General features: G+C 37.3%; 1 pseudogene; it reads left to right on the forward strand.

Moving 5' to 3' along the window:
• Positions 1–1,120: 1,120 nt before the first annotated feature.
• The window catches only part of LOC121482575, a 51,102-nt pseudogene continuing 34,350 nt past the window's right edge, over positions 1,121–17,872 (forward strand).

The following is a 17,872-nucleotide window of genomic DNA, read 5'->3' on the forward strand; positions in this document are numbered from 1 at the left end:
GTCTCCAGAATGATGTAACTTTTGTTCAGCAAGGGGTAGTTACACAGTTTAAAAGAGGAATATAAAGGAATATATTTCTAACATGCTAAGATGCATAGTGAAATATACTTCCTCAGTATAAAAACAGACAAAAAGGAGAAATGCCCTACTGTCCCACAGTTTACAATAATCCCCTTCTTAGGAAATCCTCCACTAAGAAACGATGCGGGTGAGAGACTACACCATGGCGAACTTAGTCTATAGAACAGTGGTTCTTAACAACATTTTCTTAAAGGCTGTAGCAAGTGTCTGAAAAGAGAACATGTAGATAATTTTGTCAACATTCCTAGACTGTGTATTTTATTCTCATACTTAAAAGTAGTGGTGATGTTGATGATAATGGAGATGATTGCTAATGAATAATCCATGAATGATATTGAATGGGCACCCACAAGACAATTTTTCAAGGAGTTAATTTTGCCTTTAATTAGCCTTTCATCTGAGCAAATGCAGTATATACTCTACAAGTAGGATGTTACCCCCTAATGACATGAACACCCAATTTTTTCCTTGTTAATGTATTCTTATCCTTCATATTTCAAGCCAGCAGAAGCAGAAAAGTGTAACTTGAAAGGAGGCAAATCTTCCAGAGAGGTGAGAAATTCCTCTAATCCCATCAGTGTGTCATCTTACACTGATTCACTGACTTGTAAAAAAACCCATGCCATCAAGATAAAAGTTTTAACCATGCCTTTCTATGATGTGATCAATGACAGGAATCTACCCATCATCAGATAGGTGTTTGTCCTCTGAAGACTGCTATTAAATAGGGACCAGCAGCGACTCCCTATTTACCAGATAAGCAGGCATTACACTTAAGTTTAATCAGTTTGTTTCTTAAAGCTTTCTAATAAATAAAGTTGGCCAATTTGCCACTGTAGGTGGCCATCATGTCAATGGTACTGATAATTACAGGAGTAGCTGTTATCTCCCTACTTTCTCCTCCCTTGATTGCTTTAGAATTTTTAATCATTTTTATCATGATATTTTTCCTTTCTCCAACCAAATCAATTTTTTTTATCAACACCATCCTTCAATGGAAAGTTTTCATCTGCCCAATTAACACATACATTTACAAGCAATGGCTAAAGTAAAGTTGGAAGCTAAGCGGAAGGAGCACCAAGAAGCCATGAGGCAGCCCCATCTGACGTTTAGTGTGAGCTGCCCATATATATAACACCATTGCTGTATGGTGAAACAATTTGTTCAAAATACACAACTCCCAAACTCTTTGATGACCACCTTCTTGGTCAGTCATGAGCATTTCCACCAGTGAATTATGTTTAAAATCTGAAATCTGCTATCATTTGTAATATTCTCTTAATAGTGGTGGCTCCCTTTGTTGTACATATGACAAACAGATATTTCTATCCATTGGTAGGTACTCAAACTTGTATAGTCATAAATTCAAATTTCAGGGCTTCATCAACATAAGATTAGATTCAAATGCCATGAGGAACTCCACTTTAGCTTGTGGAGGTAAAACTGAAGCTCCAAATATTTAAGCTTCTTTGTTGGACCAAAAAGTCAAGTTCTCATACAGTAGTTTCTGAAATTCTCAAGTCATACACTGGAAATGTGTTTGGTCAAATTGGTAACACCAATTATGATGGTTCCAGTTTTTCTCCATGTTCAGTTTAAGTAAAGTTCAGAGGCTGTTACACCCCACATTGTAGTAATCACATTTTGTACGAAGTAATATTGGGTGTGATTTAAAATGAGATGAATCATAAAGAGATCCTGAAGATGCTTTTTAGGTCTAGACTGGTTTCCATACCATTGTCCATGACTCCAAATGCCTGAACATGTCTGTTCTGCTTTGGACACACTCCCAGAAACACTTATGAATTGACCTTCTCAAACATTTGTCAATCTTACACACCTCACTTACAAACTGTCTTGTCAAAACTAACCTGAGAGAGCCATATCCTAATGGCTCTGATTTAACTTCAAAACCTCTTTCTCGGGATCCCTGGGTGGCGCAGCGGTTTAGCGCCTGTCTTTGGCCCAGGGCGCGATCCTGGAGACCCGGGATCGAATCCCACGTTGGGCTCCCGGTGCATGGAGCCTGCTTCTCCCTCTGCCTGTGTCTCTGCCTTTCTCTCTCCCTCTCTCTGTGACTATCATAAATAAAAAAAAAAAAACCTCTTTCTCTCCCTCCCACCTTCCCTCTTTATCTCACTTAGTTTAGGAAGAACAAGGATTTAATGGATACATAGGATAGGAAGTGCCTGTACTGAGAATCAGAGGAATTGGAGTCTAGCTCGATAACTGCTGATACATAATGCATATGAACTTTTCAAAGAATCATAAAAATCCTTCAGGAAAGATATTTAATCCAATTTCTCACAAACTTATTTGACTATATAGCCTTTAAAAAAAAGCAACTGAACATCTTAAGAACTAATTGTGGACACATTGAATAATATTTTATATAAAATTCACTTCACATAAGAAATAGCTGAAATACTTGTGATGTTTAATCTGGTAAAGAGGAGACATAAGAAATATGTAAATAAGAATGCCTGGATGGCTCAGTGGTTGAGCATCTGCTTTTTGGCTCAGGGAGTGATCCTGCGGTCCTGGGATCAAGTCCCACACTGGGGTTCCCATGGGGAGCCTGCTTCTCCCTCTGCCTATTTCTCTGCCTCTCTCTCTCTGTGTCTCTCATGAATAAATACAATATATTTTTATATAGAAAGAAATATGTAAATGTATCTATACTTTTTCATTCTATTATATAGCATATATAATATATTTATGCATTATATACACACACGTGTATACATTTCATTGAAGGATTTTAGTTTACCATATGCCTCTCTATGCTTCACATAAAGAATAATTTAATTTTTTTTTTTAGTAATCAAATATGTCCAATGACAAAATGGGTTACTTTATGAGGAAGAAAGTTTCTCATCACTAAAAATAGTCAAGATGTTGTTGGAGAAAACATAGGCAGTAATCTCTTTGACATAGGCCTTAGCAACATTTTTATAGATATGTCTCCTCAGGTAAGGGAAACAAAAGCAAAAATAAGCTATTGGGACTACACCAAAATAAAAAGATTTTGCACCATGAAGGAAGCCATCAACAAAACAAACTGACAGTCTACTGAATGGGAGAAGATAATTACAAATTATATATCTAATAAGGTATTGTGATCTAAAATAAAGAACTTAAATAACACCAAAAACCCCACAAATAATCTGATTAATAAATGGGCAGAAGACCTGAATGTACACTTTTCCAAAGAAGACATTCAAATGGCCAACAGAAAACATGAAAAGATGCTCAGCATCACTCATCATCTGGGAAATGTAAATCAAAACCACAACGAGGTATCACTTTATACCAATCAGAATGGCTAGTATCAAAAAGATAATAAATAACACGTGTTGGTGAGGATGTGGAGAAAAGGGAAACATCATGTACTTTTGGTGGGAATGCAAATTGGTGCAGCCACTGTGGCAAACAATATTAAAAAAATTAAAAGTAGGAGGCAAGATGCCACAAGGGTCAGGGACTTCAGTTCATCTGGTCCCCTGAATTTAGATAGATAACTATCAAATCATTTTGAATACCTAGGGATTTAACCTGAGGTGTAAGAAAAGAAATAATGAATTCTGCAAATAGAAAAGCAACCACTTTTTGGAAGGTAAGAGGAGTAGAGAAATGAATATAAGGGGATATATTTAAGGAGATGATTGGCAGGGGAAGAAGGCCTCTGTAAGTAGGCTACCAGAAAGTGGTATAGTCCCAGAGCCCAATATTAGAACCTTTAGAAATCTGCTCCAGTGAGAGATGTCCCTGACTGAAAGGTGCTTAGGTGGTGAAGTGGGACAGAATCCCAAGTGAAACAGTGTGGTCTCAGGATCTCTTGAGGGTCACAGAAAGAACAGGGGTTACTGAGCCTGCAGAGTTCCCAAGCATTGGAGAGGGGAAACCAGGGAGAGTTGCCAGCCTGGGAGGGGGCTCTCAGCTTAGTTCACCTAAACCACAAACCACAGCATGATTGGGCGACTGGTCTCTTGCAAGGGCCCTGCAAAGGACAGAAATGTAGCGATTATCTACCTTCCTCTGGGAGGATCTGTATGGGCACTCACTGCAGGAGTCTGCAGACAAAAGTCTGGCACACAAAAACATGAAGATTACTTATCCTTAAGGGATTACTGAAGAAAGACGACCACAATCTTTCAGCTCTGGGGCTGGAGATTGAGGCATAGCCATTTTTATTTTCATTCTCTGAGAGAATCAGAAAGCCTTCAGGGAACAAAAACCACATAAAGCAACCAGTAGCGGCCCACACTGAGCCCCACGCCCTGGCAAGGGGTGGTGCAACTCCACCTAGCCAAAGACACCTGAGAAACAGTGCAGCAGGCACCTCCTGCATAAGAAAGACTGAAACAACAGGTGAACACTAAGTTTTATGGAGCATACAGGACTGCAAAACTCCTGGGCTAGGGAAAAACAATATATAGAATGTGAGTATTTTTCTCAAAATTCCTTTATCTTTTAGTTTAAAATTTTTTTCTTCTTTTCTTTTATTTCCTTTTCAACAAGTTTCTTATTTTACCAACTCTTTGTTTTTAAGTATTCTTTAAACTTTCATTATTTACATTTACTATATATATATATATATATATATATATATATATATATATATACACTCTTCATTTTTGGCTTTCTTTCAATATATCCAATTTTATTTTTGTATGTACATAAGTTTTGCTCTCTTTAAAATTTTGGAATTTCGTGTCTTCTAGCAGACTAAAATACATCCAGGATCAAGTACATCACCCTGTTTTATCCACCCGGAAGATTATATTTTTCTTCCCTTCATCTTTTTTTTTTTTCCTTTTTAGTTTATGATCTCTTTGGGTTTGTTTAGTGTGTATTTCACTTGAGTCATGGTTGATATTTTTGATTTTGTTCATTGGCTCATCCATTCTTCTGTGGTCAAAAGGACTATAAGGAGGAATTCACAACAAAATGAGGAACCAGACGTAATACTCTCTGGCACAGATCTAATCAATATGGATATAAGTAAGGTGTCAGAGAGTTGGAATTTAGGATAACAATTATAAAGTTACTATCTGGGCTTGAAAAAGCATAGAAGTCACTAGTGAATTTCTCAGTGTAGGAATTAAATCTAATCAGGCCCAATTAAAATGCTCTAACTGAGATGCAGTCTAAATTAGATGCTCTAACAGCTAGGTTAAAGAAGGCAGAAGATAAAATAAGTGACATAGAAGAAAAGTTGATGGAAAGGAAGGAAGCTGAAGAAAATAGAGAAAAACAACTAATGGAACATAAGGAGAGGCTTTGAGAAATCAGTGATGCCATAAAATGAAAGAATATTAGAATTTGTGGGGAACCCTGAGGAAGAAGAAGGAGAAAGAGGTGTGTGTGTACTGAAAGCTCTGTATCTCTCCTTCCATTCTGAATGACAGCCCTGTTGGGTAAAGCATTCCTGGCTGCACGTTTTTCTCATTGAGTACCTTGAATATATCATGTAAGACCTTTCTGGCCTGGAGGTATCTGTGGATAGGTCTATCTCCAACCTAATGTTTCTACCATTGTAGTTTAAGAACCTCTTGCTTGAGCTGCTTTCAGAATTTTTTCTTTATCTCTGAAATTTGCAAGCTTCACTATTAAATGTTGGGGTGTTGATCTATTTTTATTGATTTTGGGAAGTGTCCTCTCTACCTCCTGGACTTGAATGCCTGTTTCCTTCCTCAGATTAGGGAACAAATAATAGCTGAGAACCTCCCTAATTTATATGTTGACTGATTAGGTAATCTGGAAGAAATGGATGTGTTCCTGGAAACCTATAAATACCAAAACTGAAATAAGAATAAATTGAAAACTTGAACAGACCCATAACCAGCAAGAAAATTGAATCAGTAATCAAAAATCTCCTGACAAACAAGGGTCTAGGGACAGATGGCTTCCCAGGGGAATTCTGCCAAACACTTAAAGAACTAATACCTATTATTCTGCAGCTGTTTCAAAAATAGAAATGGAAGGAAAACTTCCAAACTTGCTCTATGAGGCCTGCATTACCTTGATACCAAAACCAAAGAACCCATCAAAAAGGAGAATTATACACCAATATTCCTGATAACATGGATGCCAAAATTCTAATCAAGGTACTACCCAATAGGATCCAACAGTACATTAAAATGATTATTCACCACGACTAAGTGGGATTTATTCTTGTGCTGCAGGAGTGGTTCAACATTCACAAATCAATCAATGTGATACATCACATTAATAAAAGAAAGGACAAGAACTATATGATCCTCTCAATTAATGCATAAAAAAATGACAAAATACAACATCCTTTCTTGATTAAACCTCTCCATGGTCTAAAGGATACAGGGAACATACCTCTACATAATAAAAGCCATCTACAAAAATCCCACAGAAGGTACCATTCTCAATGGGGGAAAACTTAGAGCTTTTCCTTTAAGCTCAGGAACACGACAGAGATGCCCACACTCAACACTGTTTTTCAACATAGTAATAAAAGCTCTAGCCTCAGCAATCAGACAACAAAAAGAAATAAAAGGCATTCAAATTGTCAAAGAAAAAGTTAAACTCTCACTCTTGGCAGATGACATGATACTTTATGTGGAAAACCCCAAAGACGCCAAGTAAAAGTTTCTAGAACTCATACAGGAATTCATCAACGTGGCAGGATATAAAATCAAAACAGAGAAATCAGTTGTGTTTCTTTACACTAAACATGAGACAAAAGAAAGAGAAATTAAAGAATTGATCCCATTTACAATTGCAACGAAACCATAAGATACCTTGGAATAAAGCCAACCGAAGAGGTAAAGTATCTGTACTACAGAACACTTATAAAAGAAATTGAGGAAGACACAAAGAGATGAAAAAACATTCCATGCTCATGGATTGGAAGAATAAATGTTGTGAAAATGCCTATGCTTTGCAGAGCACTCTACACATTCAATGCAATCCCTATCAAAATACCATCAACAATTTTCACAGAGCTGGAACAAATAATCCTAAAATTTGTATGGAACCAGAAAAGACACTAAATAGCGAAAGCAATGTTGAAAAAGAAAACCAAAGCTGGTGGCATCCAAGGCCTGATTTCAAGCTATATTACAAAGCTGTGATCATAAAGACAGTATGGTGCTGGCACAAAAACAGACACATAGATCAATGGAACAGTAGAGAGAACCCAGAAATGGACCACAACAATATAGTTACCTAATCTTTAACAAAGCAGGAAAGAATATCCAATGGGAAAATACAGTCTCTTCAACCAATATTGTTGGGAAAATAGGACAGCCACATGCAAAAGAATAAAACTGGACCTTTTTTTTTTTTTTTTACATCATACACAAAAATAAATTCAAAACGGATGGAAGACTAAAATGTGAGACAGAAATCCTTCAAGATCCTGGGGGAAAACACAAACAGCAACCTCTTTGACTTTGGCCACAGCAACATCTTGCTAGACACGTCTCTAAAGGCACGGGAAACAAAAGAAAAAATGAACTATTTGGACTTCATCAAGAGAAAAAGCTTTTTCATAGCAAAGGAAACAGTCAACAAAACTAAAAGGCAACCTACAGAATGGGAGAAGATATTTGCAAATGACATATCAGATAAAGGGCTAGTATCCAAGATCTATAAAGAACTTATTAAACTCAACAGCAAAGAAACAATCCAATCATGAAATGAGCAAAAGACATGAAGAGACATTTCTTCAAAGAAGACATACAGATGGCCAACAGACACATGAAAAAAATGTTCAACATCACTTGGCATCAGGGAAATAAAAATCAAAACCACAATGAGATACCACCTCCCACCAGTCAAAATGGCTAAAATTAACAAGTCAGGAAGTAACAGATGTTGGCAAGGATATGGAGAAAGGGGGACCCTCTTATATTGTTGGTGGAAATGCAAGCTGGTACAGCCACTCTGGAAAATCGCATGGAGGTTCCTCAAGAAGTTAAAAATAGACCTCTCCTATGATGCAACAATTGCACTAATCAGTATTTACCCCAAAGACACAAATATATTCATCCAAAGGGGCACCTGCACCCCAATGTCTATGGCTGAAGTGTCCAAACTGTGGAAAGAGTTCAGATGTCCACTGGCAGATGAATAGATAAATATGTGGTATATACATACATGCAATGAAATATTACTCAGCCATCAGAAAGGATGAATACCTACCATTTGCGTTGACGTGGATGGACATGGAGCATATTATGCTAAGTGAAATAAGTCAATCAGAGAAAGACAATTATCATATGGTTTCACTCATATTTGGAATACAGGAAGCAGTATAGAGGATCATAGGGGAAGGGAGGCAAAACTGAATGGGAAGTCATCAGAGAGAGAGAAAAACGATGAGAGGCTCTTAACTATAGGAAATACACTGAGGTTTACTGGAGGGGAGATGGATGGGGGAATGGTGTAATTGGGTGATGGGCACTAAGGAGGGCACGGAATCTGAGAGTAATGATGTACTATATGTTGGCTAATTGAATTTAAATTAAAAAAATTAAAAATAGAAATACCATATGATACACTAATTTCAGTACTGGTTATTTACACAAAGAAAACAAAAACACCAATTCAAAAAGGTATATGCACTCCTATGTTTACTGCGGCATTATTTACAATAGCCGATATATGGAAGCAACCTAAGTGTCCATTGATAGATGGATGGCTAAATGAGATGGATCACCCCCATACACACACATTCAAATATTATCCACCAATATCACTATATGCCAAGTGAATGAGTCAGATATTTGAGCATAAGACAGGTATGTTTTGCTAGGTGGAATGTTGGAGCTTGGGTAGATAAGCTGGGAGGCAGGGGAAGAAACTGAAAGGTCTAAAAATAAATATTTCTTGGGGCCATCTTTGGATCAACCTCTTTTATTTATTTTTATCTATCTATTTGAGAAAGAGAGAGAGAGAGAGAAAGAAAGAGAGAGAGAGCACAAAGAAGGGCAGAAAGAGAGAATCTTAAACAGGCTCCATGTTCAGTGTAGAGCCAGACACAGGGCTAAATCTCAGGATCCTGAAATCATGACCTGAGCTGAAATCAAGAGTGAGATGCTTAACTAACTGAGCCATTCAATTACGCCTGGATCAATCTCTTTTAAATCTGGAGTTGTAGGGAAATGAGGGGCTCAAAAATATTTAACTGGGAAAACACAGATACCAATTCATCTGAACAGAAGCCAGAAATAGCACTGAGAAAGGATCCTGGAGTAATATTACCAACCCTGACTTTGCCAGACCCTACCTCTTTAGTTGCAGAGTCCTAAGGAGAATAGGAGTTGTGGAAGGAGGGTATAGAGACTTGGTGGTAGTGGCATGACACATGGGTGGAGCAGGCAGCAGCTGGTATAAAGTATTTCAATGTTTTAAAAACCTGTATGACGACATAGGTGTGTGCCAGCTGACTATCAGTGCTAGCCCTGGGAAGAAACAAACAAACAAAAGAGGCAAACAGAAAGCTTATAAAGTAAAACAGCAGCAGGAAAAAAAAATCATTTAGTAACAGAGTGAATTCATCAAAATTCCTGAATTATGATTTATCCTCAAATACATATACTGAATTTGACATCATTTTTTAGATAAAATGAATTTGATAGCTTTTTATATCTTAACTGATAATACCATTTCCCCCTGGGCTGGAAACACCTCACTAAGTCTAACCTTTTTAATCTTTTTATTTTTACCCTCACACAATCTTAAAAGGAACATCAAGCTTTTGTTTTACATTTAAAAAATTCTATGTACCTGGTTTACAAATCATAATACAACTCCTCATGCACCAAAATTACTTTGACAAGTAGAAATTTGAATGGTAACAGCGTCTTAGCAGAAATCCACATTTTTCCATAATTCCCTACAATGCAAGGCTTGTACATCCTCTAAAAAAGACACGTGCTACTACAGGCAAGGTTAGATTGCCCTTATAGAGTTGAGCAGAGCTTCCATTTTTTTTTTTGAATAGTGTCAGATAAGCACTCTATAAAGGCTCTACCACACTTCATTCAGTGGCAGTACTTCCCCAAATGTGTAACTACACTCAGTGTACATCAGATTGGAAAAATACAAATTGCATTAAAATGTCTTTCCTCATGTCTGAGGAGTCTGACAGTTTGCTGCAAAAATCCTCCCCCTTTTAAAGGATTTAACCATTCTTGGGCCCTTGCAGACCTCTTCTAGTTCTGCTTATTATTAGCTGTGGGGTGTCAACTGATGCTGTTCCTCGTGATATTTTGTAGCCGCAGTACATTTGACTACTTGTGACATTGCTTGACACAGGCTCCTGCGTCATATGAGAGACTCCATTTTGCTTTCTACAATAGCCCTTTAGTTTTTCCAAATGTCCATTTTTTCCAAAAAAAAAATGTTTTTCCAATGTGTGGTTGAATTTCTATATTCTTTGCAACTGATGTCACCACCTGGAGGGTTCAAATAGATAATAAAACTTATTTGAGGAAAGGCGTATCAAATACCTCTGTATGGAGAAAAAAGCTCTTCAAGGAAGGCCCCCACAGGGCCTCAGGTAATTCTTACTTAGCAAAATCTCACTTAAAACACATCTCCCCTTTCTCTTGGGATCTTCTGTAATCTTGGTGATTAGATCGATCAGTACCGACAGTAGTTGCTCTTTGCTCAGATAATTTACTCAGGCTGTATGGGGCTCATTCTGTTTTGTTTTGTTTTGTTTTGTTTTGTTTTCAAATTTTAAAATCAAGTATTGAGAACATTTTACTTATTAACAAATTTCTCAATGTGGTTATTGATCCATGATTCTATGTTGAATTCTCCAGGGGCAAATCTGAACCCCAAAAGTCTTCATTTCATTATTTTGGAATGATTAATGTAAATCATGCCTCTAGCCTCTATCATGCACAAGACTGGTCTTCTCTGGGACAAGTACATACCTAATTTTTATTCTCTATCCCTACTGTCAAACATAATGCCAAAATGATAATTAAGTATTGAACAAATCATATTTTTAGTATGAATGAAATACTAAATAAATGGCATGAAGTAATAAAGAAAATGTCTAGCATGTAAAAGCTCACTTGCTTTACTTTTTACTGTATGAAATTCACTTATATTGGGTAATCTACACAAATAACTACTTGCAAACTTATAGAAAGAAGTCTTACATGTTGGATTTAATCTGGAAAGACATAGATAGCTGTCATGAGCATGCTATGAAGACACACACACAATTTGTGTCTTTCCACAATGTCAGTTTTATTCAATTATATGACAAAGTTAATCATAATTATTAAGTAGGTTTAGGATTTCAAACTTAGTGAAATTTGACCATGTGATTAAACTTGGCTCCTTACAAAGCACATAGAGGAAGACATAAGACAAACCACACAACAAACAAGATAACAGAAGAATGCAGGAAATCATTGAACCAAACTGGAAGTCAGTCTATGAACACAGTTGAGATGAAGCCTGGGGCCAGTCTGGGTCATCTCTTGGCATTAACTGTTTATGTTCAAGCCATAAAGTTTCTTGGTTCTGTTCAGAGATCAATTGGGCAGAACTTTCAGTGGCAGTTGTCTTTTTTAAGTGGTCAGACACAGAGGAGTCATGTCTGAGGAGTCTGACAGTTTGCTGCAAAAATCCTCCCCCTTTTAAAGGATTTAACCATTCTTGGGCCCTTGCAGACCTCTTCTAGTTCTGCTTATTATTAGCTGTGGGGTGTCAACTGATGCTGTTCCTCGTGATATTTTGTAGCCGCAGTACATTTGACTACTTGTGACATTGCTTGACACAGGCTCCTGCGTCATATGAGAGACTCCATTTTGCTTTCTACAATAGCCCTTTAGTTTTTCCAAATGTCACTTTTCTTTAAAAGTTATTTTGTAGGAAATAAGGAACAAACAAAAATACTATGTGATTGAAAATTTAAAGGAAAACCATGATACTTTCCCAAAAGTATTCTTGACATTGGAATCTCTTTGATCTTGTAACTGCTAAAACCTTGGTTTATTGACCTGTTACAGTCTATCAATATTTATTGTACTTGTGCCAGATAACCAGGAAGTATTTTGTTTTCTTGTGTTAATGCTTCTCTATTGTGCATGCATAATAGAAATAAGTACAAACTGTTGTAATGGGAATTTCTCAAATACATAAGCTATAAAAATAATGCATTGAGCAGATATAAATACTATGCATTTTTCATAAATGCAAAGAATTTGAAAGTCAGGAAGATTTTAATTATAAATGCTATTTTTTAGCCTTCATCATAAAACCTCCATGAGATCAAAAATGTTTAACTTTGATCCCATTCCTCTAAGATAGAGAATAAGGAAGATATTAAAAAGAGTCTCTGTTCTGCCTTCTAAGATCATTATTTTCTTTTTTTTAATTTTTTTTTAATTTTATTTATTTATGATAGGCACACAGTGAGAGAGAGAGAAGCAGAGACATAGGCAGAGGGAGAAGCAGGCTCCATGCACCGGGAGCCCGACGTGGGATTCGATGCCGGGTCTCCAGGATCGCGCCCCGGGCCAAAGGCAGGCGCCAAACCGCTGCGCCACCCAGGGATCCCAAGATCATTATTTTCTAGAAGTGTATCCTATTCCAGTAAGAAAGAAATGTCCAATTGATCTTAGAAATATGCTGTTCCATGGCTGCAGTTTATTTATCTGAAATCATCTTCTGGTATTTTAAATTTATAACCAACTGGCTGGTGCAGTGTGGTTTTCAGTTGCTGAAAATTTATAGTCCATTATAATAGTGAGGTTTGAAGTAATTTCCTGGATTGTATTTGGTGCCAAAGTCCCTACAAACTGATTTTTTGTTATTCTCTTGACTCCTGTCCCAGTGGGAAAATCTGGTCATTTTATTTGGGTAGATCTGATATAAGGAACACTAACTATATATATATGTTTGGCAGGATTGTAATCATGGGTTTGAGAGAAATTTGGTTTGAGGGAAATTTGAGGCTAAAACATTAAAACACATCTGAAAAATTCCAGGAGAAGTTAATTCTGTATGATCACTTCAACGGTTCTTGGACCTTAAGACAAGGTCACTGTTGTTTTCATGGTAATCTGGGTTATGGGGAAAAAGTCAATCTCATTTTATAACAAGATAAGAAACAATTTTTCCCCTGAAGGAAATTATTCATTTCCATAAGCATGCACAACTGGAGATCTAGTGGTCAAGTTCCAAAGAGGAAATTATATTTAACAGATGAAAGCTCAGAAGATAACTCTTACAAAAAGGAAATGCATAGCAATCTAGGGTCTATTGAGAAGCTTAATTTTTATTAATGACAATGAGGTTTATGATGAAAGCTAAGATCAATCTGGATAACAATAGCGTCTTCCTCTTGGGTTGTTTTGATCAAAATTGGGTAAAGGTTAAAGGACATTTGGAATAAAGTTTCATTTTTGGTTGCAAACTAACATTCCTGTTGGAGTCATAGCACCAGACATTTCAGAGTTTGGCAAAATCAGATTAAGCAAGTGCAAGTGTCGATTAAAACACAGACTGTCTGAAAGCAAAAGAAAAACTCTTTATCTCACCTTGCTCTTCTAAATAGGACCTACAGCTGGATTACTTTTTAATTAATTAATTGATTAATTAATTAATATGTATATTTTCATTGGAGTTTGATTTGCCAACATATACTATAACACCCAGTACTCATCCCATCAAGTGCCGCTCTCAGTACCCATCACCCAGTGATCCCATCCCCCCACCATCCTCCGCTTCTACTACCCCTTGTTCCCTTTACAAAGTTAGGAGTCTCTCATGTTTTATCACCCGCTCTAATTTTTCCCACAATTTTCTCTCAATTCCCCTATAATTCCTTAAAATATTTTTTATATTCCCCATATGAGTGAAACCATATAATGATTGTCCTTCTCTGATATGTGAGTTTTGGTGTTGAGTTTAATAAGTTCTTTATAGATCTTGGATACTAGCCCTTTATCTGATATGTCATTTGCAAATATATTTTCCCATTCTGTAGGTTGTCTTTTAGTTTTGTTGACTATTTCTTTTGCTGTGCAGAAGCTTTTGATCTAGATGAAGTCCCAATAATTCATTTTTGCTTGTTTCTCTTGCCTTTATAGATGTATCTTGCAAGAAGTTGCTGTCGCCAAGTTCAAAAAGGGTGTGGCCTGTGTTTCCTCTAGGATTTTGATGGATTCTTGTCTCCCATTTAGATCTTTCATCCATTTTGAGTTTATCTTTGGGTATGGTGTAGAGAATGGTCTAGTTTCATTCTTCTGCACGTGGCTGTCCAATTTTCCCAGCACCATTTACTGAAGAGACTGTCTTTTTTCCAGTGGATAGTCTTTCCTGCTTTGTCGAATATTAGTTGACCATAGAGTTGAGGGTCCACTTCTCGGTTCTCTATTCTGTTCCATTGACCTATGTGTCTGTTTTTGTGCCAGTACTACACTGGAGATCACAGCTTTGTAGTACAACTTAAAATCCAGCATTGTGATGCCCCTGGCTCTGGTTTTCTTTTTGATTATTCCCCTGGCTATTCGGGGTCTTTTCTGATTCCACACAAATCTTAAGATGATTTGTTCCAACTCTTTGAACAAAGTCCATGATATTTCATAGGGATTGCATCGTGTGTGTAAATTACCCCGGTAGCATAGACATTTTCACAATATTAATTCTTCCAATCCATGAGCATGGAATATTTTTCCATCTCTTTGTGTCTTCCTCAATTTCTTTCACACGTATTCTGTAGTTTTTAGGGCATAGATCCTTTATCTCTTTGGTTAGGTTTATTCCTAGATATCTTAGGCTTTTTGATGCAACTGTAAATGGGATTGACTCCGTTATTTCTCTTTCTTCAGTCTCATTGTGAGTGTAGAGAAAGGCCACTGATTTTTGTGCATTGATTTTGTATCCTGCCACATTGCTGAATTGCTGTATGGGTTCCACCAATCTTAGAGTGGAGTCTTTTGAGTTTTATACATACAATATCATGTCATCTGAGAAGAGGGAAAGTTTGACTTCTTTTTTGCCAATTTGTTTTTTTTTTCATTGTTGGTTGACTTCTTTATTGAGTTAAACATCTGAACATATGACTGTGACCCCCTGAGAGGCCTTGGAATTACTGAAAATGATTTGAAATCCAAGTGAAACTTATATTTTCTCAATTATCAGATAGTAAAAATACAATTCCTGGTATATGAGGGTTTCTATTCTTAAAAGATTGGGAATTGATCTTGATATACTAGTAACTCTTGTCCTGGACTGTAGACACTAATTTTTTTTAATTAATTTTTATTGGTGTTCAATTTACCAACATACAGAAAAACACCCAGTGCTCATCCCGTCAAGTGTCCACCTCAGTGCCCGTCACCCATTCCCCTCCAACACCCGCCCTCCTCCCCTTCCACCACCCCTAGTTCGTTTCCCAGAGTTAGGAGTCTTTATGATCTGTCTCCCTTCCTGATATTTCCCAACATTTCTTTTCCCTTCCTTTATATTCCCTTTCACTATTATTTATATTCCCCAAATGAATGAGAACATACACTGTTTGTCCTTCTCTGATTGACTTATTTCACTCAGCATAATACCCTCCAGTTCCATCCACGTTGAAGCAAATGGTGGGTATTTGTCGTTTCTAATTGCTGAGTAATATTCCATTGTATACATAAACCACATCTTCTTTATCCATTCATCTTTCGATGGACACCGAGGCTCCTTCCACAGTTTGGCTATTGCAGCCATTGCTGATAGAAACATCGGGGTGCAGGTGTCCCGACGTTTCATTGCATCTGAATCTTTGGGGTAAATCCCCAACAGTGCAATTGCTGGGTCGTAGGGCAGGTCTATTTTTAACTCTTGGAGGAACCTCCACACAGTTTTCCAGAGTGGCTGCACCAGTTCACATTCCCACCAACAGTGTAAGAGGGTTCCCTTTTCTCCGCATCCTCTGCAACATTTGTTGTTTCCTGCCTTGTTAATTTTCCCCATTCTCACTGGTGTGAGGTGGTATCTCATTGTGGTTTTGATTTGTATTTCCCTGATGGCAAGTGATGCAGAGCATTTTCTCATGTGCATGTTGGCCATGTCCATGTCTTCCTCTGTGAGATTTCTCTTCATGTCTTTTGCCCATTTCATGATTGGATTGTTTGTTTCTTTGGTGTTGAGTTTAATAAGTTCTTTATAGATTTTGGAAACTAGCCCTTTATCTGATATGTCATTTGCAAATATCTTCTCCCATTCTGTAGGTTGTCTTTTAGTTTTGTTGACTGTGTCCTTTGCTGTGCAAAAGCTTCTTATCTTGATGAAGTCCCAATAGTTCATTTTTGCTTTTGTTTCTTTTGCCTTTGTGGATGTATCTTGCAAGAAGTTACTGTGGCCGAGTTCAAAAAGGGTGTTGCCTGTGTTCTCTTCTATGATTTTGATGGACTCTTGTCTCACATTTAGATCTCTCATCCATTTTGAGTTTATCTTTGTGTATGGTGAAAGAGAGTGGTCCAGTTTCATTCTTCTGCATGTGGATGTCCAATTTTCCCAGCACCATTTATTGAAGAGACTTTCTTTCTTCCAATGGATAGTCTTTCCTCCTTTATCGAATATTAGTTGACCATAAAGTTCAGGGTCCACTTCTGGGTTCTCTATTCTGTTCCATTGATCTATGTGTCTGTTTTTGTGCCAGTACCACACTGTCTTGATGACCACAGCTTTGTAGTACAACCTGAAATATGGCATTGTGATGCCCCCAGCTAGGTTTTTTGTTGGATAGACCCTTTAAGTATGATATAGTGTCTCTCTTCATCTCTTACTACAGTCTTTGGGATAAAATTTAATTTATCTGATATAAGGATTGGTACCCCAGCTTATTTTGAGGACCATTTGAATGGTAAATGGTTCACCACCCTTTCATTTTCAGGCTGTAGGTTTCCTTCACTCTAAATGAGTCTCTTGTAGACAGCAAATAGATGGGTCTTATTTTTTATCTAGTCCAAAATCCTGCTCTTTTGTTGGGATCATTTAGCCCATTCACATTCAGAATAACGATTGAAAGATATTAATTTAGTGTCTTCATAATATCTATTTAGTCTTTGTTTTTTTTGGATTATTTATTTGGGCTTCCTCTTTACAGGGTTCTCCTTAATATTTCTTGCAGAGCTGCTTTGGTGGTCACATATTCTTTCAGTTTCTGCCTATCTTTGAAGCTCTTTATCTCTCCTATTGTGAATGAGGGCCTTGCTAGATAAAGTATTCTTGGCTACATATTCTTCCCCTTTAGTACCCTGAATATATTCTGCCAGCCCCTTTTGGCCTGCCAGGTCTCTGTGGAGAGTTCTGTTGTTAATCTGATATTTCTCCCCATATAAGTTAAGAGTCTCTTGTCTCTTGGGCATCCCTGGGTGGCTCAGTGGTTTAGTGCCTGCCTTCGGCCCAGGGCATAATCCTGGGGCCCCAGGATCGAGTCCCACATTGGGGTCCCTGCATGGAGCCTGCTTCTCCCTCTGCCTGTGTCTCTGCCTCTCTCTCTCTCTCTCTCTCTCTCTCTCGTGTGTGTGTGTGTGTGTGTGTGTGTACATCTCTCATGAATAAATAAATAAAAAATCTTAAAAAAAAAGAATCTCTTATCTCTTATGGCTTTAAGGATTTTCTCTTTACCTTTGGAATTTGCAAATTTTACAATTAAATGTAGTGTTGTTGAATGTTTTCTATTGATTTTGGGGGGGCTCTCTATCTCCTGGATCTGAATATCTATTCCCCTCCCCAAATTAGGGAACTTCTCATCCATGATTTGTACAAATATGCTCTCTAGCCCTCTGTC

The sequence above is a fragment of the Vulpes lagopus genome, chromosome X, assembly GCF_018345385.1.
Source record: "Vulpes lagopus strain Blue_001 chromosome X, ASM1834538v1, whole genome shotgun sequence".
NCBI lineage: Eukaryota > Metazoa > Chordata > Mammalia > Carnivora > Canidae > Vulpes > Vulpes lagopus.